The 14,708-nt window shown below is 38.7% G+C and overlaps 3 non-coding genes across 3 annotated transcripts; all 3 read right to left on the reverse strand.

The window, feature by feature from the left end:
- Nucleotides 1-1,335: 1,335 nt before the first annotated feature.
- TRNAY-GUA (transfer RNA tyrosine (anticodon GUA)) lies at nt 1,336-1,407 on the reverse strand. Its single transcript has one exon. It is a non-coding gene; the product is annotated as a tRNA-Tyr (tRNA).
- A 312-nt stretch (nt 1,408-1,719) lies between these two features.
- On the reverse strand, nt 1,720-1,791 carry TRNAY-GUA (transfer RNA tyrosine (anticodon GUA)). The gene has a single exon. It is a non-coding gene; the product is annotated as a tRNA-Tyr (tRNA).
- A 312-nt stretch (nt 1,792-2,103) lies between these two features.
- On the reverse strand, nt 2,104-2,175 carry TRNAY-GUA (transfer RNA tyrosine (anticodon GUA)). Its single transcript has one exon. It is a non-coding gene; the product is annotated as a tRNA-Tyr (tRNA).
- Between the last annotated feature and the right edge of the window lie 12,533 nt (nt 2,176-14,708).

Here is a 14,708-nt window from a genome sequence, read left to right on the forward strand (position 1 = left end):
TTATTTACAGATGAAGCACAGTTCACACGAGATGGCATAACAAATTTCCACAATCAGCATGTATGGGCGTATGAAAACCCACGTGCAACTGTTCCATCTCATCACCAGGTGCGGTTCTCCCTCAACATGTGGGCCGGTATCATTGGTGATCGATTAGTTGGACCCCATGTACTTGTAAACAGACTTAAGGGGCAGGTGTACACAAACTTCCTGGAAAACACCATACCTCATGTTTTAGAAGACACTCCACTGATCAATCGTCAACACATTCACTTCTTGCATGATGGCGCTCCTGCACACTTCAGTCGTACGGCTCGCCGGTACTTGGATCGAAGGTTTCCTGATCGATGGATAGGTAGAGGTGGCCCAATTGCTTGGCCTCCACACTCACCTGATCTGAACCCTCTCGATTTCTACTTGTGGGGCCATTTAAAATCGTTGGTTTATTCGTCTCCGGTGCCTGATTTGGAATCCTTTCGGAATCGAATTGTGGCATGTTCTGAGGACATACGCAATACTGGAGTTTGGGATCGTGTTCGCAGGTCAATGAGACATCGATGTGAGGTCTGTATTCAAGCAGGAGGTGGACATTTTGAACATCTTCTGTAATGACAACGACCTGCTGAAAAAAAAACGTTCCGGTGAATTTCAATGTTGTGAAGGCCATAACTCGGAAATGAAGCATTTCCGGACACATGTTGTAATGAACTTTTTTGATTGTCTACATGTGGGAAATGCATACCTGAAATTATGCCCCGTATTTTTGAAACAACCTGTATAAACTGACGAATATGTTCTAACGATTCTAAACTCTGTTTATTACTAAGTCGGAAGAGTAAACGAATTACTAAGCATTGTTGCAGGTAAAGTCTGTCTCAAAATAAAATGTACCATATCAAAGACTTCGTTATAAATAAAAATGCGTTGTAAAGAGGCTTCCTGGATGGCATGAAATTTATGTTTCAGTTCCAAAATTTCGCGACACACTCCATGGGGCTGCGCGACACATCGGTTCGGAACCCCTGCCTTAAACAATGCGCTCAGTCTGGCTTTTCGTCGCCTTGATTTGAGAAATTTCCACCCTAAGTCTTTCATTATCTCTTCGCCATATCACTTCCCCATGCCATACTCCATTATACAAATCTAGTTATAAACATTTGAGTAATTTTATTATCGTAGTAATACAGCAGACCACGTGGCTCGATAACGCCAAAGCATAAACATTATTCTATAATATATATATATTGTTTGATGTACCGAAGTACATATGACATTTCCATGCAGATATTCTGCGTCATCACATGATGAAAGAGAGATGGAACGGAGAAAAATTCTCTCCGGCGCCGGGATTTGAACCCGGGTCTTCAGCTCTACGTGCTGATGCTTTATCCACTAAGCCACGCCGGATACAATCCCGACGCCGTTTAGAATCGTCTCAGATTAAGCTCCATCTCTTGGGTTCCCTCTAGTGGCCGCCCTCTGCACTACGTCATAGACATCTATGAACGCAGGACCGAAGTCCATACATGTGTTGAGGTGCACTCAGATGAGTGACTGATTGGCCGGGATCCGACGGTATGGGCGCCGTCTTTAAATCACAAAGTGATTTATTACGCATATCATATATATATTTTGATGTACCGAAGTACATATGACATTTCCATGCAGATATTCTGCGTCATCACATGATGAAAGAGAGATGGAACGGAGAAAAATTCTCTCCGGCGCCGGGATTTGAACCCGGGTCTTCAGCTCTACGTGCTGATGCTTTATCCACTAAGCCACGCCGGATACAATCCCGACGCCGTTTAGAATCGTCTCAGATTATGCTCCATCTCTTGGGTTCCCTCTAGTGGCCGCCCTCTGCACTACGTCATAGACATCTATGAACGCAGGACCGAAGTCCATACATGTGTTGAGGTGCACTCAGATGAGTGACTGATTGGCCGGGATCCGACGGTATGGGCGCCGTCTTTAAATCACAAAGTGATTTATTACGCATATCATATATATATTTTGATGTACCGAAGTACATATGACATTTCCATGCAGATATTCTGCGTCATCACATGATGAAAGAGAGATGGAACGGAGAAAAATTCTCTCCGGCGCCGGGATTTGAACCCGGGTCTTCAGCTCTACGTGCTGATGCTTTATCCACTAAGCCACGCCGGATACAATCCCGACGCCGTTTAGAATCGTCTCAGATTAAGCTCCATCTCTTGGGTTCCCTCTAGTGGCCGCCCTCTGCACTACGTCATAGACATCTATGAACGCAGGACCGAAGTCCATACATGTGTTGAGGTGCACTCAGATGAGTGACTGATTGGCCGGGATCCGACGGTATGGGCGCCGTCTTTAAATCACAAAGTGATTTATTACGCATATCATATATATATTTTGATGTACCGAAGTACATATGACATTTCCATGCAGATATTCTGCGTCATCACATGATGAAAGCTCTGTAATAGAAATATAGGCCTATGATGCTGGAGGAGAAATAAGGCGCTTTGCTTCGTGTTCATTTCTGCCTGCTGTAAACACGTAGCCTATACTTCTTCGCTAAAGCATCACTGAATTTACACTTTCTTTTCGGCACTAGCCGCACGTGTTACAACTGAACCACTATTCTTTCTAAGTTTTCATGCTCTAGTGCTCAGCGACGGCCAAAACCAATAAACCACTGCAGTGTTTGTGTTGCTGTACACTCAGCACGCTTCGGAGGGCCATTGCACTGTTGCGACATCTATTGTTCACTGTCATGATAGCAAAGACTATTCAATAACTATGATTTTTTATTATAGCCATGTTGCCGTGGTGAGTCGCCTTTCAGAGCTGCAATTACAGAAATATGGAGACAAGACAGACAATTGCGACAACTTCTGCGGGATAGAGAATATTCTGCCTGGTGTTCCTACCTACACAAAGGCAAGGGTGTTGAGCTATTTGCTGAAGTATCCGTAGCAAATAATTGGATTAAGAAGAAGCAAGATCTTAGTAATTCTGAATGGAGGGATATGATCAGAATGACAGAAACGGTCTCTCCAGTACGCAGTATTCCTGGACACTCCTCCGCCACAGCCCACCTGTCGCTACTGTAGTGTGTATGAAACTTTGCCTCATGTGCTGGGAAGTTGTCCTCAAGGCGAGCGTTTAAGAATTAAATGACACAACGTCGCTAGATCGTTACTTGCTGCTGCATTGGCTTCGAAGTTCACAAGGAGGTTCATTGCCTGGCCACGGGCGAAACTACAAGATGTATCGACATTATCGACATCAATAGTGATGGAGTGTTCCCCTCGCAGAGTATCATCATTTTATTGGTAAAAATATGTTGCGCGTTTAATTCGCTTCGGATTGTTCTTTTGCTACGCTCTTTATTTCCACTGGCGATGTTCCCATCTGTTCATCTTCTTGGAAGAGGCAGTACTTCCATTGGCCGCACCTCTCGCCTACATACACACGTCAAAACGCCACCACTGCTTTTCGGTAATCGTTCTTTGCGCGAGTTATATCACTTGTGAGATTCAGACCTGTCTTTGGAGAGTTGACTAAACAACAACAAACAACATTATACAGGAAATTTGTTATTACGTAACATTTCTTCTGAATCCAAGTATTCATATTAATACGATAATCTGTGTATATTTTTTGCTATTCTGTGTAAAATTCAAATATGAATAAGATTGTCAAGCAATAATGAATGTTTGTTTCTCAAAATGTAGGACATTCAAGATTTTTTCAGAAATTCTCACCGGACGCCGGACAAAAGGTTAAAATGTAGGGCATATTCGGGATTTTCCAGACGTCTGGTAACTAGAGATAAACAAAACTAACTGCCACTCTCGCTCGCTGTGTTCGTTGCATTTGTCTTTCGAGTCTCGTCTCGTCATGCACTTCAAGTCTCGCTCATCATTCTCGAAATAGCATTTGGTCGTCGTGGAAAGATTTCGTAACTTTGAATAACATACATCATTGAAATAAATAACATTATAAATGTTTAAATGAGACACAATGACAAAACAGAACAGTATCTTAGTTATGAAAATGTTCTGGTTCTATTATACGGTATTACATACGGTTATATAGGCCTAAATAAAAAAAAAAACAATTCTCAAATAAATTTACATTTCTAAGAAACATAAACCATAACGTTAATATCTTTTTACTTGAGATTGCACACTTGATCTCAAACATATGAAAAGAAAATGCCTAGCCTTTTAATAAGAGCCTACTAAATAAATAAAGATTGGGCAACGGATTATTATACACTGAAAGGTAGAGATGAGTGTTTCAAATAGGCTACTTGATTGTTTATACATATATAACAGTTGCCAAAGTAGATAGAAATTCAGTCAGGTACTAACAACTGTGGCGATTCAAGGCTGCTTGACGTTCGGGACTTCGGGAGTGATCAATCTCGACGTCTCGAAACACTCACAAGCAGTCTTTACGCCAACGACGCGACGTACACAACATTGTCGTGCGGGTTTTCGGCTTTGCGGGCGCTATTAGTCTTGCTTTCTCGATCGTTGTTCATTTCTATTGATAACCCTAGGCATATGCTATCCACAGAGTGAATGCAAAGGACTAATTGTGGCTTTTATATGGTAAAAATGCAGGACTTAATGATGAAACAGTGAAGGTGAAAATAATAATGAGAAAGGATAGCGATCATGAGGCGGTCACGATGGTGGCGAAGATAATGATGATGGTGTGATAGTTATTTGAGTTGAAGAGACAGTGACGTGGGTGAGGTCGGCGTAAATGACGACACGCACGGCACACTGCAACACTGCGCTTCAGAGGTGTAATGCCTACTTTGCTGAAGAGTGACGTGAAACGTTTGCGTCACAGGAGCAGCGAGATGGTGTGCAAGCTTCTGTAATGATGCGATTACCCTGTTCGTTGGCGACTCAAGTATAATATCGAATTCGTCCTTTATGACGTCACTAAGCGCTCGAATGAAACAAAAGACAACAACGTCCTCTCACTGATTGTACTTCGTTCAGGTCGAAAATAAATTTCGCGCAGACTCTTCAAACGCTTCTACTCATGTTTCAGGAAGAATGAGAAAGGAGTGTAAGTGGATTTAGAAATGGGAAGTCGGTAACGGGAAACTTATTCCAAACTGTAGGGTTTGAAGAGTAATCTCGAACATTATCAGTATACAGGAGGAATCGTAAGTAATGTCATTTATTTTAGGAGATTATTCTTTGAGATTGGACTATGAACAAACAGGACATCAGCAGACTTACTATCTTCGAGAGGAAAATTCTGAGAGCAATTTATGGGCCGTCAAAATAAATAATGAATGGAGAATTAGATATAATAAATAAATATACGATCTGTTTAAGGAGCCAGATATTATAACAGTTTTTAAAATTGGTCGATTGCAGTGGGCTGGACACCTGGTAAGAATGGATGATACTAGACCCGCTAAAAGAGCCTTTACATCAAATCCTGGACGAAGCAGATCCAAAGGAAGACCAAGGAGCAGATGGGAGGATAATGTATACGAAGATGCCAACTTTATTGTTGCACGAATGTGGACAGTCTAGGCCAGAAGTAGAGACGGCTGGAATAAAATACTAGGACCCTCAATGGGTTGTCGAGCCAATGATGATGATGATGATGATGATGATTCTTTGAGATATTTCAAATAAAAAGTTGAATACAATTTTGCTCGTTTTTGCTTCCTTTTCCAGATAAACTTTGGTTTACTCGTATATGAAACATGTCATAGCGTGTTTGAAAAAAACCTTTCTGCGTCAACAGACGCACAAGGAACCCAGACATTTCAACACAGCAGATGTAGGGGAGAGTAGCCATCGATGAACCGTTGGTTTCAATGGACCGTTTCCATATTCTTGGTCATATTGACTGCGTATGCGTGAAACGTCACCTCAAGGTCCTCCCTCGTGTATGTCACTCCTGAGTTGTCTTTGGTGGCGGCAGTAAACACGTGGGCTGAACAAGAAGATTAGATGCGTTTTTGTTATTTTTGCTGTAATTTTAAAGTAACTTGAAGTACAGAGTAGATTGGCTCAAAGACATTAACTTATGAAATGAGCAGGCTTCGAGACTTCGGACCCAATAGAGTAGTTCAGTGGGAAATCCGCATAACGGCGTGCTGAGTATAGTGGTAAAGCAAACAGTGGGTGGGGGTACTGTAGAATGAATGCCAACAAATACGCAAAGGAAAGCGCTCTGGATTTGAAGGTTCTGACGAATAATTTGGTTTTCATACAAACTGTGAATGGAACTATTACACGGTTAGAAAAATCAGAGCAAGAGATGCCGGAACCCCTCAAATTAATTTAGAAAATGATGCAGAGAATTAATTAAACATCAAGTGCACCGGTTACTGAACGTGTAAAACAGAAGTTGAAATCAATTTTATGTAAAAATAACGGATATGGATCATTGTGTAATATAAACAGCAAATAAGTGGACATAGAGTCACCCGAGAATAAAGGACTGTCTCTTAGAGACTGCAATGATGTTAGGTTTTATCGTTTTGTTCCTATCACGTCATGCGACGTAGAGCGCAGCTTTCTACAGTACAAACTTTGGCAGATAACCGAAAAAGATTTACGTTTGGGACACTGAGAATGTATCTTGTAGTAGGTACATTGCAATTCGGTACTGTAACTGCACTTCCTAAAGACGACCAATAGGATAAGTGAAAAAATTGAAATTGCTACATGCTTATTTCCACCATTAACACTGTGTATAATTACACTCAAATGCTTATAAAAGACAGGAGAATAAATGCTTTTCACATTCTTTTGACATTTTCATTGTGTAATGTATATTTACTTTCAGAATGTGCATATGTGTGTTTCCCCATACTACCGTACTCTACTCTAAATAGCAACGTTGTTACCTCAACACATCTCTATCTACCTGCAGCGAGTCAACAACCTATAGTGCATGCACAGTAAACTTATTGTATCGGGTCCAAAGTCTCGAGGCCTGGAAATGAGATATATAGCTGCAAGCAGTGGTCTGTCTACTTCCTTTTTAGTTGTATATTTATACATTTTGTATAACCTCTTCAGCGCTCTTGAAGTGTGATTAGAAAATGACGATATCGCTATGGATGGACCAGCTGGAGTTCCCATGAATGGACTGCTTTTAAAATGGATCATTCATGTAAACCAATTCCCTTCAAGAAACAATCAAAATCATGACTACTGGTTTTGTTTCATGTCTGAAGAAACCATCGAGGAAAATATGATTCAGTGTAGCCTATGATTTGCAGGAAATGGGTACATGAAGCTTGTGGAAATGTTAGGTGAAGTCGAAAGAAATACTTTGTATGGCATATGTGTCTTGAGACTTTTATCTACAGTATAAGAATAATCTCAGACTCCAGAAAATAATTTTATATGTACAATCACATCATTGTGTTGCTGTCTTGTAATTTAAAGTTGTATGCTAAGATTTTTAAACTACTGTATTAGCTAATTAGATCTAGCCTAAAATTTAAAAATATTGAAATGACAAGGGCTGTGTTTTTCATAATTTTCAGTTTCAAAATACGATTACAAATTGAAGAGTCCACTGCAAGAATGATGGATGTCATTTGGAATGCATTTTGCTGGAGAAGCAATTGAAAGTTTGAAATGCTTAGCGCTCGAAGCTTAACTGTGATTTTGCGATCATTACTGGACAATGACTATCAGTGTTAATGCCACATAACTCTCTATGTACATTCTATATGTCTTAAGCTATGCATTGACAGTCTTGGTTCATTTTCGACAAGAAAGTGACATCCATCATTCTTGCAGTGGACTCTTGAATTGGATTAAAAGTAAGTTCAACACCCATTAATCGAATCTATGTTTCTTCATTGTTGTGAGTTTTCCTTCGTTGACATTATTTTAAGATATTTAAAAAATTTTTCTTTTGCTCCATTCATGGGAACATGGTTGTCAATTCATAGAACCCTGTCGCCTTCATTGAACCAATAGCAGAATTTTAAATGAACTAATCTTAAAACAGATATAAATAGGATGTAGTCCTCAAACTTCATTTTATCATTCCTTATTAGTAATATAATTATTCAAGCCTATAAACGGAATTTTAAGGCATTGCCTTTGTTAGATAAAATTATAAATCTTTAGGTGGTCCATTGATGGCTACTTTCCCCTAAATTCAGGATAATTCAACATGAGAACTCGAAATGCCTCAGTGTAGTCAGCTTTTAACATTGGAAGTGTTGGATGATTATTTCAAAACTGTTTACAGCAGAGCATCGATTATCCGAAACAATTGCGGACGGGGGGGGGGGTTGTTCGGGTAACTGATTTTTCGGATAACCGAACATTTACGAAAACAAATTGCACCGATGTCCCAGGACCAGTATGAAACAAAAAACACTGATATTCAACACAAATTTTACATACAGTCTATATTTTGTACCACACATCTTACAAATAACACAGAGAACTGGCTAGCCTAGTTTGATAAGTTCAAAATGGTCATTAAAGTAGGCATACAGTTTAGGAAAAGAAGTCCATTTTTTTTTTTGCTTCAGAGCTGAGACTCGTTTTTTTTTTTTTTTTTTTTTTTTTTTTTTTTTTTTTGCGGCCAAATCTCGCAAACAGCGCTAACGGAACTTCTATGTGGCGCGCGCGCAAATTTGAATTTTCCGACTGGAACGCTTTCGGTTACCCGATGTTTCGGTTGATCGGTGTTCGGATAATCGATGCTCGACTGTATTTCAAAGTGAGAAATGCTACACTATGACCAGTACCTATTTTTTATATCCTTGAAGTAACTCATTGTTTTAATCCTTTCAGTGATTATCAACATTTATCTGTACAATATTTGCTGGGTTGAATAAGTCATTAAAATTTACAAACAATGAATATGAATCATGTAACTCATATTTTTCGATTCTCTGAATCGTTAGTTTACTGACAAGCTTAAATAATCCTTATATTTCAGTCTTTAAGTCCAACATGAAATGGATGGTTAATTTGTCTACCGGCTCCTCCACATTATTAGAAATTACTATCGGCCTATTCACTCTACGCTTCATGTTATTATGCGGAAATCTGTGGTCTCTACCTATCTCTCTGCACCGGGCAAGTAAAAAAACCCGTACCTGTAGTAAAATAACAGCAAACCTGTTTCATCGGGCAACAAGTGTCGCTCCCTGCTTATTACCCTCATTCTGTAACTTGATTATTCGCTAATTTGTTTAATTATAAAATGGTTTTACTCCTTTCATACTTGCTTCTTATAGTTAAATCATACGGACATTTCTTGACACTTCCAGCTGGCATCTGTCAGTATTGATTCGCCTTATTCAGATTCATAATTTTTACAAGTCGTCCTTTCTACTGGAATAGGCGTCGTGCTCACTACCTGATGACGAATGTAGACCCAGCCTTCGCAGCGTCACGTTTGTCACAAGTGTTTACAGCGATGGAAACAGTCCAAAAAAAAAAACTGCTTCCGAATGACAAGCCAACTGAGCGCTGCTCTTCAGAGCTGTAATAAATAAAGCGAATCGGACGCGGTGCACAAAACTGCTGCTTGGACGTTGCTACAAAGCCGCTCTAGTGTTTTCGAATCCTTTCTAATGTAATACGTACGTAGGTGTTTATCCGTTGTCAACGTAATGTTTTGTGGTGCTGATCCTACGTCACGCAGTCAAAACGACCGCTTAGTATTATGTTTAAAAAGTCCACGGTGGTTTGGGAATAATCTTAGTAGGGAAATTAAAACTCGGCAGACTGGTCAACAGCTGAATGGATGGATGGATGGATGGATGGATGGATGGATGGATGGATGGATGGATGGATGGATGGATGATTGATTGATTTATTTATTGAATGAATGAATGAATGAATGAATGAATGAATGAATGAATGAATGAATGGACACACATGTGTATAGATGGTTCAATGAATGAGTAATTGTGTGAATGCATGGACCAGGGATGCAGAACTGGGGAAGAGAAGGGTGGAAGCAAGGGGGAAGAGTTTGTTCCCCGTCCACAATCCCCCGGCCTTGAATTACGTGACGTCCGCAAGCACAATGAATACATATTTCCTCTCCCCCTACCATATCCAATGACCTGTGAGGGTGAAAGGAGGGGATGAGTCACGTGTTCCGGCTTGTAACGTGTGCCACAATTGTAGCACATTTTTGCATCCCTGGCATGGACTGATCAGCAGAGAAACATTATTCTGCACTCCCAGTAAAATACTGTCGTACGTCGAAAATCACATATTACTTTCGTAAACTATTTTCAACGCTGTTTTACTAATTGAAGGTATGAAATTCTAATAATAAAATAGTATATTATTAAAGGCTTTGGTACTTATTTATTAAAATATTTTTACACCAGTATTTTACTGAGAAATAGCGTATCTTTACAAATCATAATTTTCGAGTTACGACACTATTTTACTGGGAGTGCGATGTAGTTACTAAATAGATAAAATAGATAGGTAGACAGGCAGGTAGGAGAGAGAGAGAGGGATATAGAACATATTAGATTGGTTTACTCAGAATAGATTAGATATATTAGATTGAATTTAGATAAGTTAGATTGGTTTAGAGAGATTAGGTAAAGTTAGACAGATTAGAATGAATTGGGTTAGATAACAATAAAGTAGATTAGATAAGATTAGATTATATTAGACAGATTAGATAATATTAAATAGATTAGATAGACTGGATTACATACTGTAGATTACATTAGAAAGATCACATAGATTACATTAGATTAGATTCAGAGTTAGATTAGGATAGGTAGATTGGTACGTTGGCAGGTGTGTGGATGGGTGGGTGAGAGGGTGAATGAAGGGAGAGACAGAGAGAGAGAGAATGAGAGAGAGAGGCAGAGAAGCAGGCAGGCAGAAAACAAAAACAGACAGATACAGAGAGATATAGATATAAATATAAATATGGATATGGATATAGATATAGAGATATAGGTGAGTATAGATGAAGAGGCGAGACCTGGCATGTGAGCTGTACGAAAGGGGAAAGAATGAGCTATCAGAAACAGAGTTTGTTTCATGATGGTTAATATTATACGAATCTACGAAAGTTCATCTTAGACCAAAACATATCTACCCCTCCATACCCATTGGTGATATAGACACGGCACATGATAAGGTAACAGGGCAGTTCTTGCCACCTCTACTCTAGATAGATAGATGGATGGATAGATGGATGGCTAGATAGATAGATAGATAGATAGATAGATAGATAGATAGATAGATAGATAGATAGATAGATAGATAGATAGATAGATAGATAGACATGGGATATGGAGAGTGCTGCTTCGTCATGCAGGCAGCATGTATTTTGTAGCAATAATAAATTAATGCAGATGCGCGTGCAGCCTTGTTGAGTGGAGGACTATGGACATCATTGACAGCTCGCCAAGGCTCGATAGATGCAGGCCAGCTTCCACACGACATTGAGGCGATTTGTCGGAGAAACTTAGTAGCTTCCTGATAACATCGTCACGATCCACTTCACGCTGGATTCACGATGCCGATCGCACTGTGATCATCAAAGAGGGAGTGACAGCTTCAGCAATTTGCTAACTTCAAGATATCGGCTATTCTGTGATAATTTATTTTAACAATTTCGTAATATTGTCGTGTTCTTCTGGTTTGATTTGACTCATTACTAATTCTGATGAATATTTAAGCAAAACCATTCGTAATTTGTAGAGCCTATACTCCAGTAAATATCTGTATTATGAAAATTACACATACTCCCTTATTAAACATTTTATGATTTTGGGAAAATTATTACTATTATTATTATTATTATTATTATTATTATTATTGTTATTATTATCATTATAATCATCATAATCATCATCATCATCATCATCTAACGCAAAGTCACATAGATTTCTGCCCAATGAGTCATTCATATTCACATAGATTTCTGCCCAATGAGTCATTCATATTCACATAGATTTCTGCCCAATGAGCCATTCATATTCACATAGACTTCTGCCCAATGAGTCATTCATATTCACACAGATTTCTGCCCAATGAACCATTCATATTCACATAGACTTCTGCCCAATGGGTCATTCATATTCACATAGACTTCTGCCCAATGAGTCATTCATATTCACATAGATTTCTGCCCAATGAGTCATTCATATTCACATAGATTTCTGCCCAATGAGTCATTCATATTAACATAGATTTCTGCCCAATGAGTCATTCATATTAACATAGATTTCTGCCCAATGAGTCATTCATATTAACATAGATTTCTGCCCAATGAGTGCCCAATTAGTTATGAGAGAAATTGTGATTTATTTGAGTGTCACAGATCCTAACGCTCTGCTTCTATTCAAGGCTCTAAATATAATTATCATATAATGAGAATAATTTATCCTTCGAAAAGGTGGAAACATTCAAGTACCTGGGAACAACAAATATAAATGACACTTGAGAGGAAATTAAACGCAGAATAAACATGGAAAATGCCTGTTATTATTCGGTTGAGAAGCTTTTATCATCCAGTCTGCTCTCGAAAAAGCTGAAAGTTAGAATTTATAAAACAGTAAATTATCGGTTCTTCTGTATTATTGTGAAACTTGGACTCTCATTTTGAGAGAGGAACAGATGTTAAGCGTAGCCAAGAATAAGGTGCTTAGGAAAATATTTGGGGTTTAAGAGGAGTGAAGTTACAGGAGAATGAAAAAAATTACACAACACAGAACTGCACACATTGTATTCTTCACCTGACATAGGCTAATTACTTATTTATGGCTTTTAAGGAACCCGCAGGTTCATTGCCGTCCTCACATAAGCCCGCCATCGGTCCCTATTCTGAGCAAGATTAATCCAGTCTCTACCATCATATCCCACTCCCTCAAATCCATTTTATTATTACCCTCCCATCTACGTCTCGACCTCCCCAAAAATCTTTTTCCCTCCGACATCCCAACTAACACTCTATATGCATTTCTGGATTCGCCCATACGTGCTACATGCCCTGCCCATCTCAAACGTCTGGATTTAATGTTCCTAATTATATCAGGTGAAGAAAACAGTGCGTGCAGTTCTGCGTTATGTAACTTTCTGCATTCTCCTGTAACTTCATCTCTCTTAGCCCCAAATATTTTCCTAAGAACCTTATTCTCAAACACTCTTAATCTCTGTTTCTCTCTCATTATGTATCAAAATGTGATCTATTTGGTTGTGTGTCAATCCATCTGGAGAATTCCAATAATTAGGAATAATAAATCTAGACGTTTGAGATGGGAAGGGCTTGTAGCACGTATGGCTGAATCTAGGAATGCAATTAGAGTGTTAGTTGGAAGAACTGAGGAGGAAAAACCTTTGGGGAGGCCAAGATGTAGATGGGAGGATAATATTAAACTAGAACTGAGAGAGGTGGGGTAAGATGGTAGGGACTGGATTAATCTTGTTCAGGATAGGGACCGACGGCGGACTTATGTGAACCTTCAGGTTCCTTAAAAGCCATTTCTAAGTAAGCAAGCAACTCTCATGAGATAGTGAACAATCATTTTCGGAATTCAGAAATATCCTTGTAGATAACAAAGTTTGACAACGAAGAATTTTGAAAAGTGTTTAGTTGTGATCTGCAACCAGAAAAAGTAAGGCAAACAAAGAAAAAAAGTGTACATATTGAACCTCAATGTCAAATTAAAAAAAAAAGACATCTACCTGACATATCATTCACAAAGATTTTTTTAGAAAGATAGTAAACCTTACAAAAATTGTATTTTGCATGTTTTTGCATATAATTGTACAGTGTGATAGAAAAGTCCCTCCGCAGCTCTATTAGTTCTAGTAATCCTAGAATACAACCCTGTAGAAAGTTGGTACTCCCCCAATCATTTCGGTTTTACAATCCTACACCACCAGTCCACCATATGCTTAGCGGCCAGTGCTGCCACTTGAATTCTCTACCAAATACACTTGAATTCTCGGCCTAGTGGATTCTCGGCTATACAAGCACTGCGGAGAGATTTCTCGATCGCACTGTATTATTATGCACATTTCAGTCTTTGTGCATATAAATCCGGCCCTAATTATTACTGTACTTACAAAGAAAGATTGGCAGTAGAAACAGTTGAAATTCATAACTAGTGAAGATTGCTAAAGAGATGTTTACCGGAACAGAAACAATCCTAGACTTTGAGATGAAAAAGGAGAGATTCCTAAGATATCTACATGCATAACTCGACAAATAAAGCAATCGTGAATATTAAAAATAACATCTTTAATATTGGGCTAGGGTGGTTATGGAATGGCGTAGCTACAAGAAATATGCCAGCAAGCCTAAATCTAATTAAATCAATATGTAAAAATATAACTAGGCAAAATGATTTTTGTAATAACAATGAAATGCGATCCCTAGTATTTTTTAATGAATATAAAAAATATCGGGAAGGAGTACATATATAGAAAATATGAAAGTGAAAGAAAGATTTGGACTAGCCTGGTTCAGACTGGGGATTTGGAAATTAAGAAGTAATAGAGGCAATATACCTCAAGGCACATGCCCATTATGTGGACGGAAAGAAGATGACATTCACATTGTTCTGGAATGTCAAAAAACAAAAGATATACGGATGACATTTATAAATGAAAAGTTCCTACAAATAAATAAAGAAATAGCTATAAAAAACTGATGAATAATAATAACACAAAATTGCAAAAGCAATTAGG

This window comes from Periplaneta americana, chromosome 15 (genome assembly GCF_040183065.1).
Source record: "Periplaneta americana isolate PAMFEO1 chromosome 15, P.americana_PAMFEO1_priV1, whole genome shotgun sequence".
Classification (NCBI taxonomy): Eukaryota; Metazoa; Arthropoda; class Insecta; order Blattodea; family Blattidae; genus Periplaneta; species Periplaneta americana.